Source organism: Pan troglodytes, chromosome 16 (assembly GCF_028858775.2).
Source record: "Pan troglodytes isolate AG18354 chromosome 16, NHGRI_mPanTro3-v2.0_pri, whole genome shotgun sequence".
NCBI classification, from domain to species: Eukaryota; Metazoa; Chordata; class Mammalia; order Primates; family Hominidae; genus Pan; species Pan troglodytes.
The window spans coordinates 80,373,713-80,397,569 of record NC_072414.2 but is presented as its reverse complement, the minus strand read 5'-3'; the positions used below and the strand labels follow the sequence as shown (position 1 = coordinate 80,397,569).

At 40.8% G+C, this 23,857-nt stretch overlaps 1 long non-coding RNA gene across 2 annotated transcripts; it reads left to right on the top strand.

Annotated features, from left to right (window-relative positions):
* The first annotated feature begins 1,869 nt into the window (after positions 1 to 1,869).
* LOC104002419 (uncharacterized) lies at positions 1,870 to 21,842 on the top strand. 2 transcript variants are annotated; one of them, XR_674718.5, is made up of 4 exons: positions 1,870 to 2,037; positions 2,124 to 2,414; positions 2,905 to 2,990; positions 20,335 to 21,842. It is a non-coding gene; the product is annotated as an uncharacterized LOC104002419 (long non-coding RNA). The 2 variants fall into 2 exon arrangements; XR_010151495.1 differs by having other exon boundaries at positions 2,124 to 2,418.
* Positions 21,843 to 23,857: the final 2,015 nt, after the last annotated feature.

The window sequence follows — 23,857 nt, the reverse complement described above, 5'->3', positions numbered from 1 at the left end:
AGATTTCATCCACGCTTGAGTGTTGAGACCTAGATAAAATGTGCTTCTTACCTCGGCTTCAATATCTTCTCCCTCCACCCAACTCTTTCCCTTTCACTCACTCCTATTAAGGCATACAGAGAGCGCGGGGAGGAAGGAAGGAAGGGAAAAAGGAAGGGGGAGAGAGCGAGAGGGAGCGCGGGGGAGCGCAGGATTTAAATGTGGCGATTTTTCACGGAACACCAGAGCCTGGGGCTCACAGTAGATCCTCTGTCCCGCTTGCCCCTTTGCTCACCGCCTGCAATCGTGCCTCTGCTCCCCGCACCATTGCCTAAATTTGGCGCCAAGTTTTTCCACTGGTCGTGGCCAGGGCGAGAGAGAATGCTCTCCTAGAATCCCACACCTAAATCCCTGGAGAAATGAGGAAGATGAGTCCTGCTTTCTTCCGCGAACCTGTGTCACCTCCTGACCTCCTCCGCGTGGGGTCTGAGGGGCCGCGAGCGCAAGTGGCGTGGGCTGGGAGGCCGAGCCGTGCGCAGGCACCGACCATGGGCACCCTAGGGCCGGGGCGCTGTCCAGCCTCTGGTGCTGAAGCTGCAGGCTCGGATTCGCTGGGGGAGGGGCTCCAGGGACCTTTATTTAGCAGCCGGATTCTGAGCCGACTCCAAGCGGGTAGCGACTCGAAGGAGAGGCGCTTGGTCCGCCGAGTGGAAAGGCTACACTGGGAAGTAACGGCATTAGGTGCTCTCTTTCAGCAGATAGGGCTCCCCCAGGGCGCAATCCCCGGCGCCTCTGATTCCCCTCCCTGGAGTTATTTGCTGCAATTGCGGTGGGTAGGAAGAAAGGCCCTTTGCACTGGGGCGATTACCCAGTGGTCTCCTGGTACTTTTCACATTTTTTCCTGCGGCTCTGCGCTCTCTGGGTGCTGGCCAGCCTGGCGCTCAGATCTGGTGGCAGGCAAAGCAAAGAGGAGAGGCTTGGAACGCCGAACCCAGCTGCTCTTCTGCATGCAACAAGTCAGCTGCATCTAGAATCAGGGGCGAGAAGCGCGGGAGGAGCGGCGGCGGGCTTGGGGCTGCTGGGTTGCGAGAGCCGGCTCCCGCGAGGCTGTGGGGCCGTCTTTCTCCTACTGGGCGCGGGATCGAGAGAAACAAACTGCAAGCCGGGTTTCCGCGTCGCCCCGAGCAGGTACTGGAACCAGACGCCCCCACACCTCTAGCCCGCCCAGCATCCCGTAGGAGCGCTCACCTGCTGGGCTCCGGAGTCGCCTTCCTTCGTCTTCATTTTGGCAAGGCACGTTTGGCGGGTGCCAAGCCTGGCCGCTCGCTTCCCCGGCCCTCCAGAGCAACCTCAGGCTTAGCTTCCCGAATATCAGCTCCAGTTGGCTGCTTCTCCAGTCCCGAGCCCTTGACCTGGAGGAGGGGACGGGACCGGGGACCTCGGCTGGGATTTTTACCTGGCATGGGTCGCCGCGGCTAGGGAGGAAGACCACTTGCTCTCCGTTTCTTTCTGGAAGAAAGCCCCTCACCACCCAGCTGCCGGCACTTTGCTTCCCCCCAGGAGCCGCAGTGCAAGCAGCAGCGCAGTGCGGGGGAGGGGGTGGGGTTTGAGGAAGCTGTTTGTGAAGTGCCCCTTGAATACTTGCCTCTCTGAGGCCATCAGTCCTGTCCGGGTCCGTAGTCCTGGCATGGTCCGCCGGGTGCAAACACAGTCGCCGCGGCTGCCGGGCCAGAGGAGAACAGCTGCTTTAAAGCCGAGACCAACCCACGGGTGGCCTGTCAGGGCCACGGATGTTCATGACGTCATCCTGAAGGCGAGCGGAGAAAGCGAGTGGAGAGGGGGGAGCCGCGCTTCACATCAAATGTCCCCTGTGGCCATGGCAACCGCTTTGGGGGAGGGGGTGCCGGTCTGCGGGCCAGCAGCTGGCAGCCTGCTACTCCTGCCAGGGTCCAGCGCTCCGCTAGGGTAGAGTCCGTCATTAGTGCTGAATCCAGTTGTGCCCGGACCAGAAGAGACACCAGAGCCAGTCCCGTCCCCTCCCCGGGCTGGTCATAGCAGGTGGGTGGCTGCCCGGTCCCAGAGAAGAGGCTGGGGGAGACTGCAGGCGTCTGGAGAGCAATTAGCAGAAATTTTCTTTTTCACAGGGCCATTTCCTATTCTTCCACCACCTTACCTGGGCAGGTCAGACCCGGTTCACCTGACCGCTCACAGATGTGTTCTCACTCACTCTCGACCGACGCATGCTGGAGCAGAGCACACCCAGGCAGCGCCCAACCGGGACTCACCCACCTGCCCGGGTCCTCGCCTGCACACAGGACAAACTGAGGCTTCAAAGCAGCCGTGAGAGCTTCAGAAAATGACAAACCCACTACCGATCCAGTGCGCATCTAGGGGGCGCAAACTGGCGACCAACGAACCAGACAGGACACAAAAATGTTTGTGAGGCTCCCACAGTATTTTAAAAATTTGAAGTACTTGTCAAAAAGATTGGAAGAGTTCACAGAGAAATCTGGGTTTTCCACCTCTCTCTCCCTCTCTCTAAAACAATATCCTTGTCATGGCCTTTCCATGTCTCTTGAATAGGGGCTGGCATTCTGCATGCAGGGAGAAGCCCTGACCAGTGTACACAGGGCTGGGGTCCAGGCAAAAGTAGCCCCTCTTCCCCTTTTTGTCAATATCACCAAGCCCATTTATCATCAATCTTATCCTTTTACGTTTTTTTCCTATAGTAAAGAGGAAAGTGTGGCCAAGAGCAGTGGCTCACATCTGTAATCCAGGCATTTTAAGAGGTGGAGGTGGGAAGATCATTTGAGCCCAGGAGTTCAAGACCAGCCTAGGCAACACAGTGAGACCCCCATCTCAAAAAAAAAAAAAAAAAAAAAAGGAAAGTAAAATTGTTTTTTGTCTCCGGTTGGTTCCCTGCAGGCCCAACCCTGGACGGACACACAAATATCTGTGCTGCCCACATCCAGCCAACACAGGCAGCAGGATATTTCCTCCTAGTCAGACTGGTGAGTTTTTATTTTTTGTTTTTATTTTTCATTTTCATATTTCAAAATATGCAGGTATTTGAGAAACATTTTAAAAAATCATATTTTTCATTTATCACTCAGATATTTGATCGCATGGAACTTTCTTTACATTTTTAAATGTAAGGAATAATATCTTATTCATAAATACGTGGAAAAATAACAGAAGAAAACATTTTAATTACTCTCAGACTCACCCATTATTATGTAAACATAACACTGTTTTGCATTTTCTGGTTGGCAGTCTGAATACAGCTGTAAAATACATTCTTGTGAATGCAATGAGCCAACCAACATACAAGTAAAAAGCACCACTAACAGGGACATATAGTTGAGTCTTAGCATACTCTCTCACACAGTCACATTTACCAGTTCATTCATTAAATGTGCATTTTGAATATTGTACATGCAAAAATATGGAAGGCGGGGTTATCCTTTTTTTTTTTTTTTTTTTTTTGAGACGGAGTCTCACTCTGTCGCCCAGGCTGGAGTGCGGTGGTGCGATCTCGGCTCATTGCAAGCTCCGCCTCCCGGGTTCACGAGATTCTCCTGCCTCAGCCTCCAGAGTAGCTGGGACTACAGGCGCCCGCCACCACGCCCGGCTAATTTTTTGTATTTTTAGTATAGATAGGGCTTCACTGTGTTAGCCAGGATGGTCTTGATCTCCTGACTTTGTGATCCGCCTGCTTCGGCCTCCCAAAAGTGCTGGGATTACAGGCATGAGCCACTGCGCACGGCCAGAAGTGGGGTATTTTCTTTTTCCATTAGCAGTAGATTTCCCCCTAAGGAAAAACAGGTTCTTATTTATATGCACTTGCTCTCTTAGCCAAGTGTCTGAAAAATTTTGGTTGAAAGCCAAGATAACTTTGTACTAGATCAACTCCAAATCTTGGCCAACATGGATTGTTTTTAGCCTATTCAGAAAAATTAGGGCAGAGAAAAGATTCTGCATTTATCTCTTGGTGAAAATCTGTTTGGTCTTTGGCCTGACTGTCTCCTTAACACAGGACATTTTTCTTGCAGCCGTTCCATTTGTGAATCTTAGAGCTCTAGGCCCTAGAGGGAGTGTAAGTAATACTATTAATGCTCCATTCATTATCTTTATAAAGCACTTCTAATTTTTCACTGAGTATTTTACATGATGTATCTCACTTGATTCTAGAAGCTGACCATTTTATAGATAAAGAAGCAGAGCTCAGACTGTTTAATTCACCTTGAGTTCCCAGTGCTCATTCTGCTGGAAAGACCCACTGTCTCCCTTATATGAGTCATCAAAATTATTTAGTAAATAGTTAAGAGAGTTAGCTGGGTATGGTGGTATGCACCTGTAGTCCCAGCTACTCAGAAGGCTGAGGTGGGAGGATCACTTGGGCCAAGGAGTTGAAGGCTGTAGTGAGCTATGATTGTGCCACTGCACTCCAGCCTGGGCAACAAAGAACTTATCTCTTCACACACACACACACACACACATGCACCCCAAAAACAAAAAATAAATGAACAGTTAAACAGAAAATTTAACAAAGTTAAACAAACAATTGGAATTTTTCTGCTTTATTTAAAATAGAAATGTAAATTATAAAATGTGGAGTACCATTTTCCACATACTGAATTAACAAAAAATTTAAAAACCTACTTCCCAGTGTTGGAGAGGGTATGGTGAAATAAGTGCTCACACCTGTGGAGGTTGCAAGTTGCTTAAATTCACTGGAAAGCAATTTTGCAAGTTGTATCAAGGGTCATAGTGACCAGCCTGGGCAATACAGCAGGACCCTGTCTCTACAAAAAAAAAAAAAAAAGTCATAAACACAAATACGTTCACACCCTTTGGACCAGTTTTTCTTTGGGATATCTTAATAAAATAATCTTGGGCTGGTGCAGTGGCTCATGCCTGTAATCACAGCACTTTGGAAGGCCGAGACAGATGGATCACCTGAGGTCGGGAGTTCAAGACCAGCCTGACCAACATGGAGAAACCCCGTCTCTACTAAAAATACAAAATTAGCAGGGCGTGGTGGCACGTGCCTGTAATCCCAGCTACTTGGGAGGCTGAGGCAGGAGAATCACTTGAACCCGAGAGGCAGAGGTTGCAGTGAGCCAAGATGGCACCATTGTACTCCAGCCTGGGCAACAAGAGGGAAACTCTGTCTCAAATAAATAAAATAATATTCAATACAGAAAATGCTAGATACATAAAGGTGTCCGTTGTCACATTGTTTAATATTTTTTAAAATGGAAGCAACATAATATCCAACAATAGGAGACTGGCACATCATCTGTTGAATGGATAGAATATTCTACCAACTCTAAAATTAATGTTTTTGCTGAAACATGAGCCAAGAAAATACTCATAATGTTAAGGAAGGAAATTAGCAGAACATAGAACTGTCTTTACAGATATCACTAAAGTAAGGGCTTTAGAAAGCACACATACAGAAAAAATAGAACAGAAGTACATCAAAGTATGATAAAGTTTCTGTTAAAGAGATCACAGGTGGCTTTTAAATGTTTTCTTTTTATCATGTTTTCCAAATTTTCTGAAACACGATTAGGTAGTTTCTATAATTAAAATATAGTATGATACAAATATGGGAGTAGATGGTATTTATTAGGCATCTATTCGTTATCTGGCACTGTTCCAGATGGGCATAATCAGAGCAGGTGTGGAGCCTGGGTCTCAGACCTGTGCAGGTTGCTGCAGATCTTGCCTGGGGTATTAGGTGACCATGAGAGAGTATGACCTTATCTGTAAAGAGCTGATAAGTGGCATGTGGTTTTTACTCAACTCAGATACATCATCAGCCCAGCTGCCCTTGTCCTCCTCCTCAATAAGCTTGCTTCTGTTCCTGGTATCTACTTTCTGGCCACTTCCTTCCACACCTCAAATAATAATAAAACCAATAATAATATTTCTTTTACATTTTTAATAGTACTTCACATTTTTCAATGCTCTCCAACACAATGTTTTACATAACTTTATAGCAACTACTACCAAAAAACCCCCCTTAAATTTAATTATCACAGCTCTGTGAGATAGGTGTCATTTTCTCCAGGTTTGTTTATTCTTTAGGTGCTGTGCCAGAAGCCACACAGCTGATAAGTGGTGGATCCATCTTGAATTTGACTTCTAGACACTCCCTTTTCATAGGACAGTGGGAGTTTAATCATGGATAACAAATCTTCTTCAGATTAGAACTTAATTGGAGGACAGATTGGCAGCTCAGCTGACCTTACTGTCATCGCCATTAGCCAAATAAAGATAAACCTGGACACTGCCAGTTTCCTCAATATTCTCATGCATTCATTTCTTGGAATTGACAAACCATGGACCAGAGGTCAAAAGATTCTGTGAGGGTCAGGCATCTTGGAGACATTACTGAGTTTCTAGATGGGTTGACATTTTAGAATGAAGCTTTTCTGGAAAGGAGACTGGATTACAGGTGCTAAAAGACTTGCTTGCTATGGATGGCTAAGGAGGCACCTGTCTTGTGCCAACAACCACACACCTCAAATGTGGAATTAGAGAACAGTGTACTGAATGAAGTCATCACACTCACTTCCCACACATGTCGGGCATTCTAAGAAACTTTGGATCTCTCATCTTTCATCCCAATTGTGCAGCAAATATTTCTAAACCTTTGCCAGATTACCAAGAGAGCTTTAAAATTTAATTTCAAGGACCAACCAAGCACCTGATGGATTTTGTCATGTCTGAAGACCAGAGAAGGCTGTTCTTGAAAAAGAAAACATGATTTTGGCAATAGTGAATATATAGTGACACTAGTTCAGAAAGAAGTTCTTTTAGAATTTTGACTCTACTTACCTCTAGGAAATTAAAATCCAATAATAGAGAATCATAAATATCTTGGTTCCTGTGATGCTTTTAATGGCCAAAGTAACCAGGGCAATTCTATAAGTTACACAGAGCTATTCTTTTTTTTTTTTTTTTTTTTTTTTTTTTTTTTTGAGACAGAGTCTCGCTCTGTCCTCCAGGCTGGAGTGCAGTGGCACGATCTCGGCTCACTGCCAGCTCCGCCTCCCGGGTTCATGCCATTCTCCTGCCTCAGCCTCCCGAATAGCTGGGACTACAGGCGCCCGCCACCATGCCCGGCTAATTTTTTTTTGTATTTTTAGTAACGGGGTTTCACCATGTTAGCCAGGATGGTCTTGATCTCCTGCCCTCGTGATCCGCCTGCCTCGGCCTCCCAAAGTGCTGGGATTACAGGCGTGAGCCACCGCCTCTGGCCGAGCTATTCTTAAATAATATAATCATCTTAAGAAATGATAAATTCATAATTTGCTCCACCTGTGAAAAACTGTGCACATTAGGTGATCAGGAGATATTTTAAAGTCTCTCTTAAAATTTTCCATTGAAAGTAGAGACTTCCCCTTCTAAGTGATCAGGAGATTTTATTTTCTGGGGTGGGATGGGGGGAGGGTCTTGCTACATTGCCCAGGCTGGAGTGCAGTGCCTATTCACAGGTGTGATCATAGTGTACTACAGTCCAGAACTCCTGGGCTCAAGTGATCCTTCTGCCTGAGCCTCCCAAGTAGCTGGGATTACAGGCACACACCACTGTGCTTGGCACCTGATAAGGAGACTCTTTTTTTTTTTTTTTTTTTTCCCTGAGACAGAGTCTCACTCTGTCACCCAGGCTGGAATGCAGTGGAACAATCACTGCCCACTGCAGTTTCAACCTCCAGGGCTCAAGTTATCCTCCCACCTCAGCCTCCAGCATAGCTGGGACCACAGGCCTGTGCCTCTATGCCTGGCTCATTTTTAATTTTTTTGCAGAGAGGAAGGGGCAGTCTCCGTATGTTGCCTAGGCTGGTCTTGAACTCTTGGGCTCAAGTGACCCTCCTGTCTCAACCTCCCAAAGTGCTGGAATTACAGGTGGTGAGCCGCTGTACCCAGCCTAGGGGATTTTTTGTATGTGTGTGAGATGGAGGAGTCTTGCCCTGTTGCCCAGGCTGGAGTGCAGTGGCGAGATCTCGGCTCGCTGCAACCTCTACCTCCTGGGTTCAAGCGATTCTCCTGCCTCAGCCTCCTGAGTAGCTGGGACTACAGGCACGTGCCACCACGCCCAGCTAATTTTTTGTATTTTTAGTGGAGATGGGGTTTCACCATGTTAGCCAGGATGGTCTTGGTCTCCTGACCTCGTGATCCCCCGACCTTGGCCTCCCACAGTGCTGGTATTACAGGCGTGAGCCACCGCGCCTGGCCTTTAAAGTTAGAAAGGAGGTGATTCTATATTTGTAGACCCATGTTTATATACCACCATTCACAATAGCCAAAAGATGGAGGCCAGGCACGACAGCTCACACCTCTAATCTCAGCACTTTGGGAGGCCCAGGCAGGCAGATTGCTTGAGCCCAGGAGTTTGAGACCAGCCTGGGCAACATGGAGGAACCCTGCCTCTACCAAAAAAATATAAAAATTAGCTGGGCGTGGAGAGATGTGCCTGTAGTCCCAGCTACTTAGGAGGCTGAGGTGGGAGGATCACTTGAATCTAGGAGGCAGAGGTTGCAGTGAGCCAAGATGATGTCACTGTGCTCCAGCCTGGGCAACAGAGTGAGACCCTGACAAAATATAAATAAATAAAATATATAAATAAATAAATAAATAAATAAATAGAAAGAAAGAAGGGAAGAAAGGAAGGAAGGAAGGAAGAAAGGAAGGAAGGAAAGAAAGAGAGAAAGAAAAAAGAGGGCAGCAGCTCAAGTGTCTACTGATGGCTGAATGAATAAGCAAAATGTGGTAGGCATATATAATGGAATATTACTCAGCCTTATAAAGGAAGGAAATTCTGACACAGGCAAAAATAAGAATGAACATTGTGGACATTATGCTAAGTGAAATAAGCCAGTCACAAAAAGACAAATGCCGTATGATTCCAGTCTTATGAGATATCGAGTATCTCATTTAATATTTCCTAATAAGAAACAATAGATGAATTGTTATTGGTTTTCACTAGCTAAAATTAAGATCAAGACGACATCTTCAAAATGCTGCTGTGAAATGTCAACACAGAACTCCGTACCTAATTAAACTACTCTTCAGAGTGAATTTGAAATATAGACTATTTTAAATGACCTAAAACTATAGAAAGTTCAACACTCTTTTTCATTGTAAGACACAAAAGGATGGGCTTTGATAGCAATGAAATTGAACTCAAAAGGAAATAATGAGATAAAAGGAGCAACAGTGAGAATAGAAATGGGAAAATATGTTGATAAATCCCAAGAGCACCGACTATAAAATACAATAATACTGATGTCTAATTTGGAAGGTGGAGTCAAAAATGAGACAATAAGTATCAATACATTTTGGTGAACCAATATTGTATAGACCACATTAAAAATGGCTTGTAGAGCTTCAGTTCTAAATTTTCTTTGTTTTATTCCAGTATGTTTTACAAATATTAACTATATTGTGCTTAATGAGGTGTACATGTTAATATGCTAAGAAAACAGCTAAAATGATAAAAATTATAAGTTTAACTTCCAAATTAGTAGAGAAAAAGAATGAAGAAAATGAGATTAATCAAGTAGAAGTTTGGAAAGGAAAAAGAAAAGGAGAAGAAAAAGCCCAAGGTAAATAGAAAACAAATGCAATGGCAGAAATAATTTTAATATTACTAATCATAATAAATTTAAATGTACTATGTTTCAGTCAAAAGACAGAGATTTTTGGACATTTAAAAATTCAGCTATACCCCAATTGTGAAAGATATACATAATCAAATGGACACAGACCTTGAACATCAAGAGTTAAGAAAAAATATTCTAGACAATACTACCCCAAACCAACCTTGTATAATAGTTAATGTAGAATTTGAAGTGAAAAGCATTAAATAGGAACATGTTATAATGATATTAATGATAAAGAGAGTAATTGGCCAGGAAGGTATAACAATTCTGAGCCTGAATACATTGAACAACACAGCATCAAAATATAAAAAACAAGGCTGGGTGCAATGCCTTGTACCCATAATTCCTACACTTTGGAAGGTTGAGGTGGGAGGATTGCTTGAGACCAGGAGTTCAAAATCAGCCTGGGCAACATAGTGAGACCCCATCTCTACCAAAAAAAAAAAAAAAAAAAAAAGAAAGACAGAAAGAAAGAAAAAGAAAAAAAGGCAGGTTTGTATAGAGAAATAAACCAAAACTACCTACAATTAATTATATTGAGATATTTTAGTACACCTGTATCAGAAACTGACGGATGAAACATTAAGATATTTTGAGTATCTGTACGAATACAGACAATTTTAACTATACAATCAGTAAATTGATTCCCCATCCCTCTATTTGTGTGTGTATGTGTGTGCATCTGCACTCAACAAATAAAGAATGCATATCCTTTTCAGGCACACGTGGAATATTTATAAAAATTGTTAAATACTACCTCATAAAGAAAATCTCAAAAAATACTGAAGAATCAATATCATTTAGATAAAATGAGAAATCAATATTAAAAGCAGAACTCAACACTGAAAATATAAGCAAAGGTACATCAGTGTTGTGTAGGAAACAAAAAAAATAAAAATTAAATTAAAAAATAACCAAAGGAACCCATATATTTGAAAGCTAAAATACAAACCACAAATAAAACAAAGAAATGACTAAGGAAAAACTAACAAACAAAATAAAACCCCACCTTTCTAAATACTTAAGAATAAAACAAAATTAAAAATGGAAATGTAAAAATAGTTCAAACTAAAAAACAATGAAAACACTATTTACCCAAACTTGCAGAATACAGCAAAAATAGTACTTTGAGATAAATTTGTAGTGTTAAATGTATATATTAGAAAAGAAAGATTTTAAGTAAGTACAAAGCTAATCATTCAGTTAATTTCTAAAAAGACAACATAAACTCCAAGAAAGTAGAAAAGAAGATATAATAATGTTAGCAATAAAGATTAACAAAATAGAAAACAAAGAGCCAACAAAGGCCAGAGGCACAGTGGCTCACACCTGTAATCCCAGCACTTTGGGAGGCCTAGAAGGGAGGACTGCTTGAGGCCAGGAGTTCAAGACCAGCCTGGGGAACATAGTGAGAACCACCCCCCCCCCCACCCAATCTCTGAAAGGAAGGAAGGAAGGGAGGAGGGAGGGAAGGAGGGAAGGGAAGAGGAGGGGAGGGGGGGGAGGGGAGGGGAGGGGAGGGGGAAGGGAAGGGAAGGGAACGGAAGGAAAGGGAAGGGAAAGGAAGGGAAGGGAAGGGAAGGGAGAAAGAAAGAAAGAGTTGCACTATCTCAGCTCACTGCAACCTCTGCCTCCCGGGTTCAAGCAATCTTTCCACCTTAGCCTCCTGAGTAGCTGGGACTGCAGGTGCAGGCCACCACACCAGGCTAATGTTTAGTAGAGATGGAGTTTCCCCATGTTGTCAAGGCTTGTCTTGAACTGCTGGGCTCAAGCAATCTGCCCGCCTCGACTTCCCAAAGGGTTGGAATTATAAGCGTGAGCCACTGCACCTGGCAGATATAGACAAGCTTAATAGACCTATAACAATTAAATTGGTAAATCTTAATAAAAGTGTAGCACCCTCTGTCCTAAAATACACAAATCGTCGTTTCAGATTGTTTTATACACAAATTCTACCATAACTTTGAGGAACAGATTATCTTTATGTTACAATGCAAAAAAAAAAAAAAAAAGAAAGAAAAAGAAAAAGAAAAAAGAAAGAAACAGTAACAACAAACCACAACAAATATTGGAAAGAAATGTATAGGCCAATCTATTTATAAATATAAATGTAAATCATCCTAAATAAATTTTTAGTAAGCTAAATTCACATAATAAGCAAATAAGTCTTATCCTAGGATTCTAAGAATTTTTTTTTTTTTTTGAGATGGAGTCTTGCTCTGTCGCCCAGGCTGGAGTGCAGTGGCGCGATCTCGGCTCACTGCAAGCTCTGCCTCCTGGGTTCACGCCATTCTCCTGCCTCAGCCTCCAGAGTAGCTGGGACTACAGGCGCCAGCCACCACACCCGGCTAATTTTTTTGTATTTTTAGTAGAAATGGGGTTTCACCGCGTTAGCCAGGATGGTCTCGATCTCCTGACCTTGTGATCCACCTGCCTTGGCCTCCCAAAGTGCTGGGATTACAGGGGTGAGCCACCGCACCCGGCCAGGATTCTAAGACTTTTTAACATTTAGTAATCTATTCGGCCGGGCATGGTGGCTCACGCCTGTAATCCCAGCTTTGGGAGGTCGAGGCAGGTGGATCACCTGAGGTCAGGAGTTCGAGACCAGCCTGACCAATATGGAGAAACCCCATCTCTACTAAAAACCAAAAACTAGCCAGGCGTGGTGGCAGGCACCTGTAATCCCAGGTACTCGGAGGCTGAGGCAGGAGAATTGCTTGAACCCGGGAGGCGGAGGTTGCGGTGAGCCGAGATCATGCCATTGCACTCCAGCCTGGTCAACAAGAGCGAAACTCCATCTCAAAAAAAAAAAAAAAAAAAAAAAGAAAGAAAGAAAAAGAAAAAGAGAAAAAAGAAAGAAATCTATTCATGTAAATTAGCTTGACTTTAATAGATTAAAAGAAAAAATAAAAGCACTAAATAAATCTAGAAAGCATTTGCTAAGATTCAATATTGAATTAAGATAAAACCTTTGGCCAATCTGGAATGAAAGGAAATTGCCTCTCCTTAATAAAAGATATCTATTCACAGTTAGTATCACACTTAACATTGGAATATGAGAAACATTCTCTTTGAAGTCAGGAATGTAACTGTAATCAACATGCTACTGGATGTGACTATGAAGATACCAAGTTGTCATTTCAGATAATGTGCTTTTACTAGAAAATGTAAGAAAACCTACAGATAAATGCTATAAGGTAATAAGTTTTTTTGACAGTATCAGTGTTCAAAAATCAATAGCACAATTGAGAAAATCAATGACACTGAAATTAAGCCTTCTAGTTAGATTGATGAAGAAAAAAACAGAAGATTCAAATGACTTAAGAATCAGGAGTGAAAGAGGAAACATTACTACCAATCTTACAAAGTAAATAACATTATAGGAGAATATGAATATGAATAATCGAACACTGACAGATAACTTACATGCAATTGGCAGATTCCTAGAAACACAAAAATTACTGAAACTGACTCAAGAAGAAATAGAAAATCTGAACAGATCATAACAAGTAAAGAGATTGAATCAGTAATCAAAAAACTTCCCACAAAGAAACGCACAAGGCCAGATGTTTTCGCTGTTGCATTGTACCAAACATTTCAAAAAGAATTAACACCAATCTTTCATGAACTCTTCCAAAAAATAAAACAGTAGGAAACATTTCCAAACTCTTTCTCTGAGTTGAGTATTACCCTGATATCAAAACCAGACAAAGATATCACAAGAGGAGAATACTACAGACCAACAGCCTTTATGAATATAAATGAAAAAGTCCTTGCTGAAATATTAGAAAACTAAATCCATAAATATATCAAAAGGATTATACATCATGATCAAAAGCGATTTATCCCAGGAATGAAAGGTTGTTTTAAAATCTGGAAATCAATCAAAATAACACTTTGTATTAATAGAATAAATGACAAAATCCAGACAATCAACTCAATCCAGACAAGAAACAGCTTTTGACAAAATCTAACACATTTTCATGATAAAAACACTCAATAGGCAGGAAGTGGTGACTCACACCTGTAAACCTAGCACTTTGGGAGGGTGAGGTGGGAGTATTGCTTGAGCCCAGGAGTTAAAGACCAGACTGGGAAACATGACGAGATCCTGCCTCTGTAAAAAATTTTAAAAATTAGCCATGTGTGGTGGCACATGCCTGTAGTTCCAGCAACTCTGGAAGCTGAGGCAGGAGGATTTTTTGAACCCAGGAGGTCCAGGCTGCAATGAACCATGCTCACACCACTGCACTCCAGCCTGGGTGACAGAGTCAGACCTTGTCTTGAGAAAAAAGAAAGAAAAGAAAAAGAAAAAAAAACCCTCAACAATGTAGGAATAGAAAGGCACTTCCTAAACCTGATATAAGGCATCTACAAAAAATCCATAACTAACAACATATTTCAAATGGTGAAAGGAAAAGTTTCCCCTTAGATCAGGAACAAGAAGAGAATGTACATTCTCATCACTTCTATTCAATATTGTAGTGGAGGTTCTGTCCAGGGTTGTTAGTCAAGGAAAAGAAAGAAAAGGATTTGAAAGGAAAAAGTAAAATTTCTCTGTTTGCAGATGACATGGTTTTGTATATAGAAAATACTAAGGAATCCACAAAAGAAACTATTAGAGCTAATAAATTCATCAAGTTTGCAGGACATACAAAATATACAAATCAGTTCTAGTTCTATACACTAGCAATGGATAATCTGAAAGTGAAATCAAGAAAACAATTCCATTTGTAATAGCATCAAAAGAATAAAATACTTAGGAATAAATTTAATGAAAGCAGCGCATGCAAGACTTGTACATTGAAAACTACAAAGCATTGCTGAAATAAATTCTTTCTTCCTTTTAGATGTCATTAGTGTCTCAGCAAAAGATCTAAATAAATGGAAACATATCCCATGTTCATGTACTGGCAAACTTATTGTTAAGATGACAATACTCCCTAGATTGACATGTAGAGTGGATACAATCCTAAATCCCAACACAATATCAAAATTCCTGCTGCTTCTTGTTTTGTTGTTGCACAAATTGACATGCTGGTCCTAAAATTCATATAGAAATGCAAGAGACCCAGAGTAGCCAAAACACTATCTAAAATGAAAAATAAAGTTGAAGGACTCAAACTTCATAATTTCAAAACTTAATGCAAAACTAGAGTAATCAAGACTGTGTGGTACTGGCAGGAGGGTAAACATATAGATCAACAGAATAAAATTGAGGGTCCTGAGATAAACTCATACATCTATAGTTAATTGATTTTCAACAAGGATACCAATTCAATCTGGTGGGAGAAGAAGAGTCTCTTCAATAAATAGTGCTGGACAACTGGATATTCATATGCAAAAGAATAAACTTGGACCTGTAGTTCACACATATACACAAATTTACTCAAAATGGATCAAAGACCTAAATATAAGAGCTAAAATCACAGAACTCTTAGAAAAAAACATAGGTGTAAGTCCTTGTAAACTTGGGTTATGCAATGGTTTCTTAAACATAACTTTTAAAGCTCAAGCAACCAAAGAAAATATTGGAATTAATAAAAATTAAAAACTTTCGTGTTTTGAGGACACTACCAAGAAAAATGAATAGATAACTTACAGAATGGGAAAAAATATTTGAAAATCGTATATCTGATGAGGGTCTAGGATCCAGGACTAAAAAAGAACTCTTACAACTCAATAACACAAAGACAATCCAATTAAAATGTGCAAAGGATTTGAATATACAGTTCTCCAAATAAGATACACAAATGGCCAACAAGTACATGAAAAGATGGTCAACATCACTATTAATTAGGGAATGCAAATCAAATCCACAATGAGATAAACCCACTGGAATGGCTATAGTTTTTTAAAAAGGACAATAACAAGTGTGGGTGAAGTCGTGGAGAAACTAGAACCCTCAGTTATTGCTTGGTGAGAATGTAAAATGGTGTAGCCACTTTGGAAATGTTAACTAGAGTTGCCATATGACCCAACTATTCCACCCTTAGGTACACACCCAAGATAACTGAAAATATATATTATACAAAAATTTGCACACAAATGTTCATAGCAACATTATTTATAATAGCCCAAAGTGGAAACAATTCAAATGTCCCTCAGCTAATACATGGACAAGCAAATATTTATCCTGATAATGAAATATTACTCAGCCATGAAAAGGAATGAAGTTCTGATACATGCTGCAACATGGATGAAATCTGAAAGTATTATACTAAGAGAAAGAAGCCAGATGCAAAAGGCCACATACTGTATGGTTTCATTTATGTGAAATTATTTCTCAGAATAGTCAAATCTATAGGAAGAAGATAAGTGGTTTTCAGGGACTAGGATGAAGAGGACACGGGCAGTGACAGCTCCGGGTTACAGGATTTCTTTTCGGGATGATAAAAATGTACTGGAATTAGCAGTGGTGTTTGGCCAACCTTGTGAATATATTAAAACCACTAAACTGTATAATTTAAAAAGGTGAATTTTATACTATGTGAATTATTTCTCAATTTGAAAAAATCAATAGCGTTCCTGAGCAACACCTAATTAAAAAGATAACTTAATAAATTAACTTACAATATCAAGAAAAAGGCTGAGGGTAGTGGCTCATGCCTATAATCCCAGCTGTTTAGGAGGCCGAGGCAGGAAGATTGCTTGAGCTCAGGAGTTTATGATTAGCCTGGGCAACATGGTGGGACCCCGTTTCCATGGAAAAAAAAAAAAAGAAAAAAACCACGAACAAACAAACAAAAAAATTAGCCGGGCATGGTGATGAATGCCTTTGGTTCCAGTTACTTGGGAGGTTGAGGTGGCACAGCTGCACTCCAGCCTGGGCGACAGAGTGAGGCTCTGTCACAAAAAAAAAAAAAAAAGAAAAAAAAAGAAAAGAACTCTTAGGTAACTAGGAATAAATCTAACAATGATTTGCTACTGATTGAGGAGATTCTAAAATTTTATTGAAGGCCGTAAAAGAAGATCTACATAAATGGAGAGGAATTGCATATTTGTGGATGATGGCAATTACATTACAATGTTAATTGTCCTAAATGAATTTATAAATTTATTGCAATTCTAATAGAAAGCCAGGGCTTTTATTGTGTATGTGAACTTGACAAATTGATTTTAAACATTATATGAGGACAAACAGCTAAGAATAGCCAAGAGAATCACGAGAAGGAAGTAGAGAGATCTCCCTACCAAATAACAAGGTTTATCATAAAACTATAGCAATTAATACTGTGTAGAATAGCCATAGAGATAGTAAAATAGACTAACACAGTACAATGAAAAGCCCAGAAACAGACCCATGTCTGGTGGAAAACTGGTCTATGGACGTTTGGCAATTGAAACATTTACATGGAAAATAAAGTAAGTTTCTAACCTCATACCATACCCCAAAATAAATTCACATTTTGGAGTAAAGACAAAATGTAAAAAACTTTTAGAACAGGAAAATATATAGGAGAATATTTTTATGACCTCAGGACAATGAATTATTTCTTAAACAAGACACAAAAAGCACAAATAAAAAGATAAATTTAATTAACATTAAACTTAAAAATTTAAGCAGAGGCAAAAGACATAAATTAAGTAAAATCAAGTTTAGGATGGAAAAGATATTTACAAGCATATGATCAATGAAGAATTAATATCTAGAATACTTAAAGCACTTATATAAATTAATAAGAAAAAGACAAAAAATATTGAAAATTGAAAGGTTGTGACCAAGAAATCCACAGAAAAGGACACTCAAGCGGCCAATAAACTAGTGATTGAAGCGCAATTTGACTAATCATGAGGACAATGCAAATTATTATTATTTTTAACCTTTTTTTCATAGGTTATTGGAGTATAGGTGGTGTTTGGTTACACGAGTAAGTTCTTTAGTGGTGATTTGTGAGATTTTGGTGCACCCATCACCCAATCAGTATACACTGCACCCTATTTTTTTTTTTTTTGAGACAGAGTTTTGCTCGTTGCCCAGGCTGGAGTGCAACGGCTCCTTCTCGGCTCACCGCAACATCTGCCTCCCGGGTTCAAGCGATTCTCCTGCCTCAGCCTCCTGAGTAGCTGGGATTATAGGCATGTTCTAACACACCTGGCTAATTTTGTATTTTTAGTAGGGATGGGGTTTCTCTATGTTGGTCAGGCTGGTCTTGAACTCCCAACCTCAGGTGATCCTCCTGCCTTGGCCTCCCAAAGTGTTGGGATTACAGGCGTGAGCCACCACACCTGGCCCCCTATTTGTAGTCTTTTATCCCTTGCCCCTTCCCACCCTTCCCCCACAAGTCCCCATAGTCCATTGTATCCTTATGCCTTTGCATCCTCATAGCTAAGCTCTCACGTATCAGTGAGAATATACGATGTTTGGTTTTCCATTCCTGAGTGACTTCACTTAGAATAATAGTTTCCAATCTCATCCAGGTCACTGCAAATGCTGTTAATTCATTCCTTTTTATGGCTGAGTAGTATTCCATTATATATATATATATATATATATATATATATATATATTTATATAAATCTCACAGTTTCTTTATCCATTTGTTGATTGATGGGCATTTGGGTTGGTTCCATGATTATGCAATTGTGAATTGTGCTGCTATAAACATGCGTGTGCAAGTATCTTTTTTGTATAATGACTTCTTTTCCTCTGGGTAGATACCCAGCAGTGGGATTGCTGGATCAAATGGTAGTTCTACTTTTAGTTCTTTAAGGAATCTCCACACGGTTTCCATAGTGACTGTACTAATTTACATTCCCACCAGCAGTGTAGAAGTATTCCCTGATCACTACATCCACACCAACATCTTCTGTTTTTTTATTTTTTAATTATGGCCATTCTGAGCAATGCAAATTATAACAATTATAACAACCAATCACACCCATCAAGTTGGGAAAATTAACAGGACTAATAATTCACCAAGTGTTGAATTTTCACCAATTGTTAGTAAAAACGTGAGGAAACAGGAATTCTTAGACATCCCTATTGGAAGTATAAATTGCTACCATCACTTTGGAGAATAATTTGGCAATATCTAATAAATTTCAAGGTGTGCATACCCTTCAACCGACCCAACAACTCTTTTTCTAGGTACATACCCTAAAGAAGTTTTTAGACATTGTCACCACGAATAATTTGCCATGAACAAGAATGTTCACTGCAGCACTACTTGGAAATAGTAAGACGTAGAAACAGCTTAAATATCCATTGATAAGAAAATGGATAAATAAACTGTGGTCTATTTATGTAATAACATACTATAATTCAGTGAAAAAAATATATTGATCAATTAACTTGCAGCTCTACATGTATCCAGTTGGACATCTAGAAACTTATGTTTGGTGAGAAAAAAAAAGTTATAAAAAGATTCACAAACTATCATGTGAATACACAAAAGTAAAACAAAGTAAAGCATGATACTAATACAGATTGTTATAGGTAAATACAGATGAAGTAAATTTGTTGTTATTTTTGTTTGGCTTTTTGTTGTTGTGGTTGTTGTTTTGAGGCAGAGTCTCTCTGTCATCCAGGAGGGAGTGCAGTGACTCGATAATGGCTCATTGCAGCCTCAACCTCCTAGGATCAAGCGATCCTCCACCTCAATTTTTTAATTTTTTTGTAGAGACAAGGTCTTGCTATGTTGCCCAGGCTGGTCTGGAACTGCGGGGCTCAAGCAATCCTCCTCCCTCAGCCTCCCAAAGTCGTAGGATTATAGACGTGAGCCACTTCACCCAGCCTGAAATAAATGTTTAATAACATGGATTGAAGGATATGTATCAACTTCAGGAAAGTAATCACCTCTGGCAGGGAAGGGAAGAAATGGGATGGCGACAACTGTATTTGTATTGTTTTATTTTTTATTTTTTTATATTTATTTATTTATTTTGAGATGGAGTCTCACTCTGTCACCCAGGCTGGAGTGCAGTGGCACGATCTCAGGTCACTGCAATCTCTGCCTCCTGGATTCAAGCGATTCTCCTGCTTCAGCCTCCTGAATAGCTGGGATTACAGGCATGCACCACAACACCCGGCTAATTTTTGTATTTTTAGTAGCGACAGGGTTTCCTCATGTTGGCCAGGCTGGTCTCGAATTCCTGACTTCAAGTGATCCGCCCACCTCAGCCTCCAAAGGGCTGGGATTACAGATGTGAACTACTGCGCCTGGACTGACAACTGTATTTGTATTGTTTTATCTTTTGCTAAAAAGCATCTGAAGCAAATACATTAATAGTTGTTAAAACTGAGAAGTAGACATGTGGCTCTCTTTTCATATTTTCTGTATTTTATATATCTTTGAAATATTTAATAATTTATTCTAAAAAGTAAATACAATCTTTGTTTTGTTTGACAGTAGAAATTGATGTTTGATACTGGGGAGTCCTTTAACCTCTGTCGCGTAGGTTCTCCTTACTCAAAGGGGAATGGTGACCCTTCTTTTTCTATCTGATAGGGTTTTGGTGAGAATCAAATATACTCATACACAAGAGAGCACTTTGCAAACTATAAATTCTTCTTAATGCATGATACTTTTGTTATCATGTAAAATGAAATGGCAAAAAAAAGAAATAATAAGCTAAGGACAGATCAATCTGAGATTTACAACTACAGCTCACACTAATTTTGAATTAGGTTATAGATAAAGAAAAGGTACTCAATTTCCTCTTCATATTTCCCCAGGGTGTTCTAAACCATGTAGATAAAGGCCACTTGCCCAGGAAGGGGGAGCAAGAAGGTCCTGGTTTCACCATGAACATAAATCACTGTTTTGGCAGTCTACCATACTATCCATCAGACTAGCCTTTCAGAGGAAAATGCCAGAGGCAGCAACTGAAAACAGCTTGTAGGAGTCATCAGTTAGTCACTGAAGCACATCATTTGAGAGAAGATAAAGACGAGCTCTTGACATTCCTGGGACAAGAAGACCTGCCCTGTGAGACTCGCCTGTGAGCGGCTCAGCTTCTCCTACCCTGGGTAAGGTAATTGATGAGTTAATTAATATGCACAGGAGATGCAGCACTGTCAAAAGAAGATGGACTGCTTCTAGTCCTCACTGTCATTACTAAGATGATCTCAGCCTTTCAACTTGACTGGGAGAAACCAATTTCCTGGGGGAAGTCTCAATAAAATTGTTTTCCTATCATCAGGTGGAAATCTTGTTAAGTGCTCCAAGGACCCTTGGTTTTATGGGTTTGTTTTTACAGCCCCCAGCAGCCTTGGCTAGGATTTCATTCTAAAATAACATTTGCTCTCTGTAAAAAATGTCTTGTTGCTCCAGGCTCTGGGGCTGAGTGACCCTCATGAGTTTTTGACTGCAGGAGGCCAAGGGGTGAACTGGAGGTTTGCAATTTATGTCAAATATGCACACAGGGACACACAGTTGGATCTGTCCCTTCTGCTTCCTCTTTTTTCCTATATTACTGTCTTAGAAGATGAGATGATGACTCCTGCTGTGACTATCCTGACAGTGCCCCCATTCAACAATTCAGAATTAGCAGTAGATGTACAGTAAATTTGTTTTTTTCCTTTTAAATAGACTTTATTTTTTTCTTAGAACAGTTTTAGGTTCACAGCAAACTTGAGCAGAAAGTAGAGTTTCCATTACACTCCCTACTCCAACACATGCACAGCCTTCCCCCATTGTCAACATCCTACACCAGAGTGATACATTTGTTACATTGATGAACCTACATGGACACATCATTATCACCCAAAGTCCACAGTTTGCATTAGGGTTCACTCTCGATGTTATACATTTTATGGATTTGGACAAATGTATAGTGGCATATATCCACCATCATAGTACCCTACAGAGTAGTTTCTTGGCCTTAAAAATCTGTACTCCACCTATTCATCCCCCCTCCCTTCCTAACTCCTGGCAACCACTGATCTTTTTGCTGTCTTCCTATTTTTGCTTTTTCTAGAATGTCATACAGTTGGAATCTTACAATAGGCTACATAAAAAGGCTACAGCCTTTCCAGATTGGCTTCTTTCACTTAGTAAAACACATTTAAAGTTTCTCTGTGTCTTTTCATAGCTTGATATCTCACCTCTTAGCACCTGATTATTTGGTACAAAATAATATTCCCTTGTCTGGATCTACCACAGTTTATTTATCCTTTCACCTACTGAAGGACATCTTGGTTGCTTCCAAGTTTTGTCAATTATGAATAAAGCTGCTATAAACATCTGAGTGCCGGTTTTTGTCTGTTCATCAGTTTTCAACTCCTTTGGGTAAATAGTAAGGAAAATGATTGCTGGATATATGGTAAGAATATGTTTAGTTTTGTAAGAAACTGCCAAACCATCTTCCAAAGTGCCTGTACCATTTTGTATTACCACCAGTAATGAATGAGAGTTCATGTTGCTCCATGTCCTCACCAGCATTTGTTTTTTCCATGTTATGGATTTTGGTCATTCTCGTAGACATGCAGTGGTATCTCGCTGTGTTAACTGGTACTTTCCCAATGACATAGGATATGGAGAATCTTTTCATGTGTGTATTGGGCATCTGTATGTCTGCTTTGGTGAATTGTCTGTTCAGATCTTCGGCCCATTTTTTAATCAGTTTGCTTTCTTGTTGTTGAGTTTTAAGAGTTCTTGGTCTATTTTGAATAACAGTCCATTATCAGATGTGTCTTTTAAAAATATTTTCTCCCAGCCTGTGGCTTGTCTTCCCATTTTCTAACAGTGTTTTAGACAGAGGAGAAATGTCTAATTTTAATGAAGCCTGGCTTATCAATTATTTCTTTTCCTTTTTCTTTTTTTTTTTTTGTTGAGACGGAGTCTCGCCCTGTTGCCCAGGCTGGAGTGCAATGGTGCGATCTCAGCTCACTGCAACCTCCGCCTCCCGGGTTCAAGCAATTCTTCTGCCTCAGCCTCCTGAGTAGCCAGGATTATAGGCACACGCCACCATGCTCAGCTAATTTTTTGTATCTTTGGTGGAGACGGAGTTTCACCATGTTGGCTGGGCTGGCCTCAAATCCCTGACCTCGTGATCCACCTGCCCTGGCCTCCCAAAGTTCTGGGATTACAGGTGTGAGCCACTGTGCCCGGCCACAGTGAATTATTTTATGAATTGTGCCTTTGGTGTTGTATCTAAAAAGTCATCACCATGACCTCACCATGTCCAAGGTCATAAAGGTTTTCTACTATGTTATCTTCTAGGAGTTTTATAGTTTTGCATTTTATATTTAGGTCTGTGATATATTTTGAGTTAATTTTTGTGAAGGGTATAAGATCTGTGTCTAAATTCACTTTTTTTTTTTTTTTTGCAGTGGATGCCCATTTTTTCCATCACCATTTGTCAAAAAGCCTATCTTTGTTCCACTGTATTGCCTTTGCCCCTTTGTCAAAGGTCAGCTGACTAAATATATGTGGGTCTATTTTGGGGCTCTCTATGCTGTTCCATTGTTCTATTTGTTTATTCTTTCTCTCACACCACACTGTCTCGACTATTGCAGGGTTAGAGTAAGTCTTGAAGTTGGGCAGTATCAGTCCTCCAACTTTATTCTTCTTTGAGATTCTGTTGGTCATTCTGGGTTTTTGGCTTCTCCATGTAGTGTGACAGTTTCCCCACTATGGCCAGGTTACTTAAGGGTGTATGTCTGCTGCCTGAATCCTGAAGACCAGGTGATAAGCCAAGGCCATGGTGCCCAGCTGAGGAGCAGGTATGCCTGAGAACCCAAACATCTTGGAGAGTGTTTGAGAGCCTACCAAGGAAAATAGTCCCATCCCACACACATAGTAGGAAAAGAGCCAGAAAATTAGCTTAAAAGCAGCTTAGGGATGGGAATTCAGCATGAATCTCTGAAGCTGCCCTGCTGCCATCCAGGAATGTCTCACATGTAAGTCCTAATAAACTCATTCTACTCACTAAGCTGGACTTTTCCAACCCATTCTTTGGTCTCCTGGCTGTCTACCAGTTCAGGGGAAGGTTTTTAAAAATATGATTTGGAGTTTTTCTTATAATACTTAATACTTAATATTTTTTTGAGATGGGGTTTTGCTCTTGTCGCCCAGGCTGGAGTGCAATGGCATAATCTCAGCTCACTGCAACCTCCACCTCCTGGGTTGAAGCGATTCTCCTGCCTCAGCCTCTTGAGTAGCTGGGATTACAGGTGCCTGCCACCAAGCCCAGCTAATTTCTGTATTTTCAGTAGAGACAAGGTTTTGCCATGTTGGCCAGGCTGGTCTCGAACT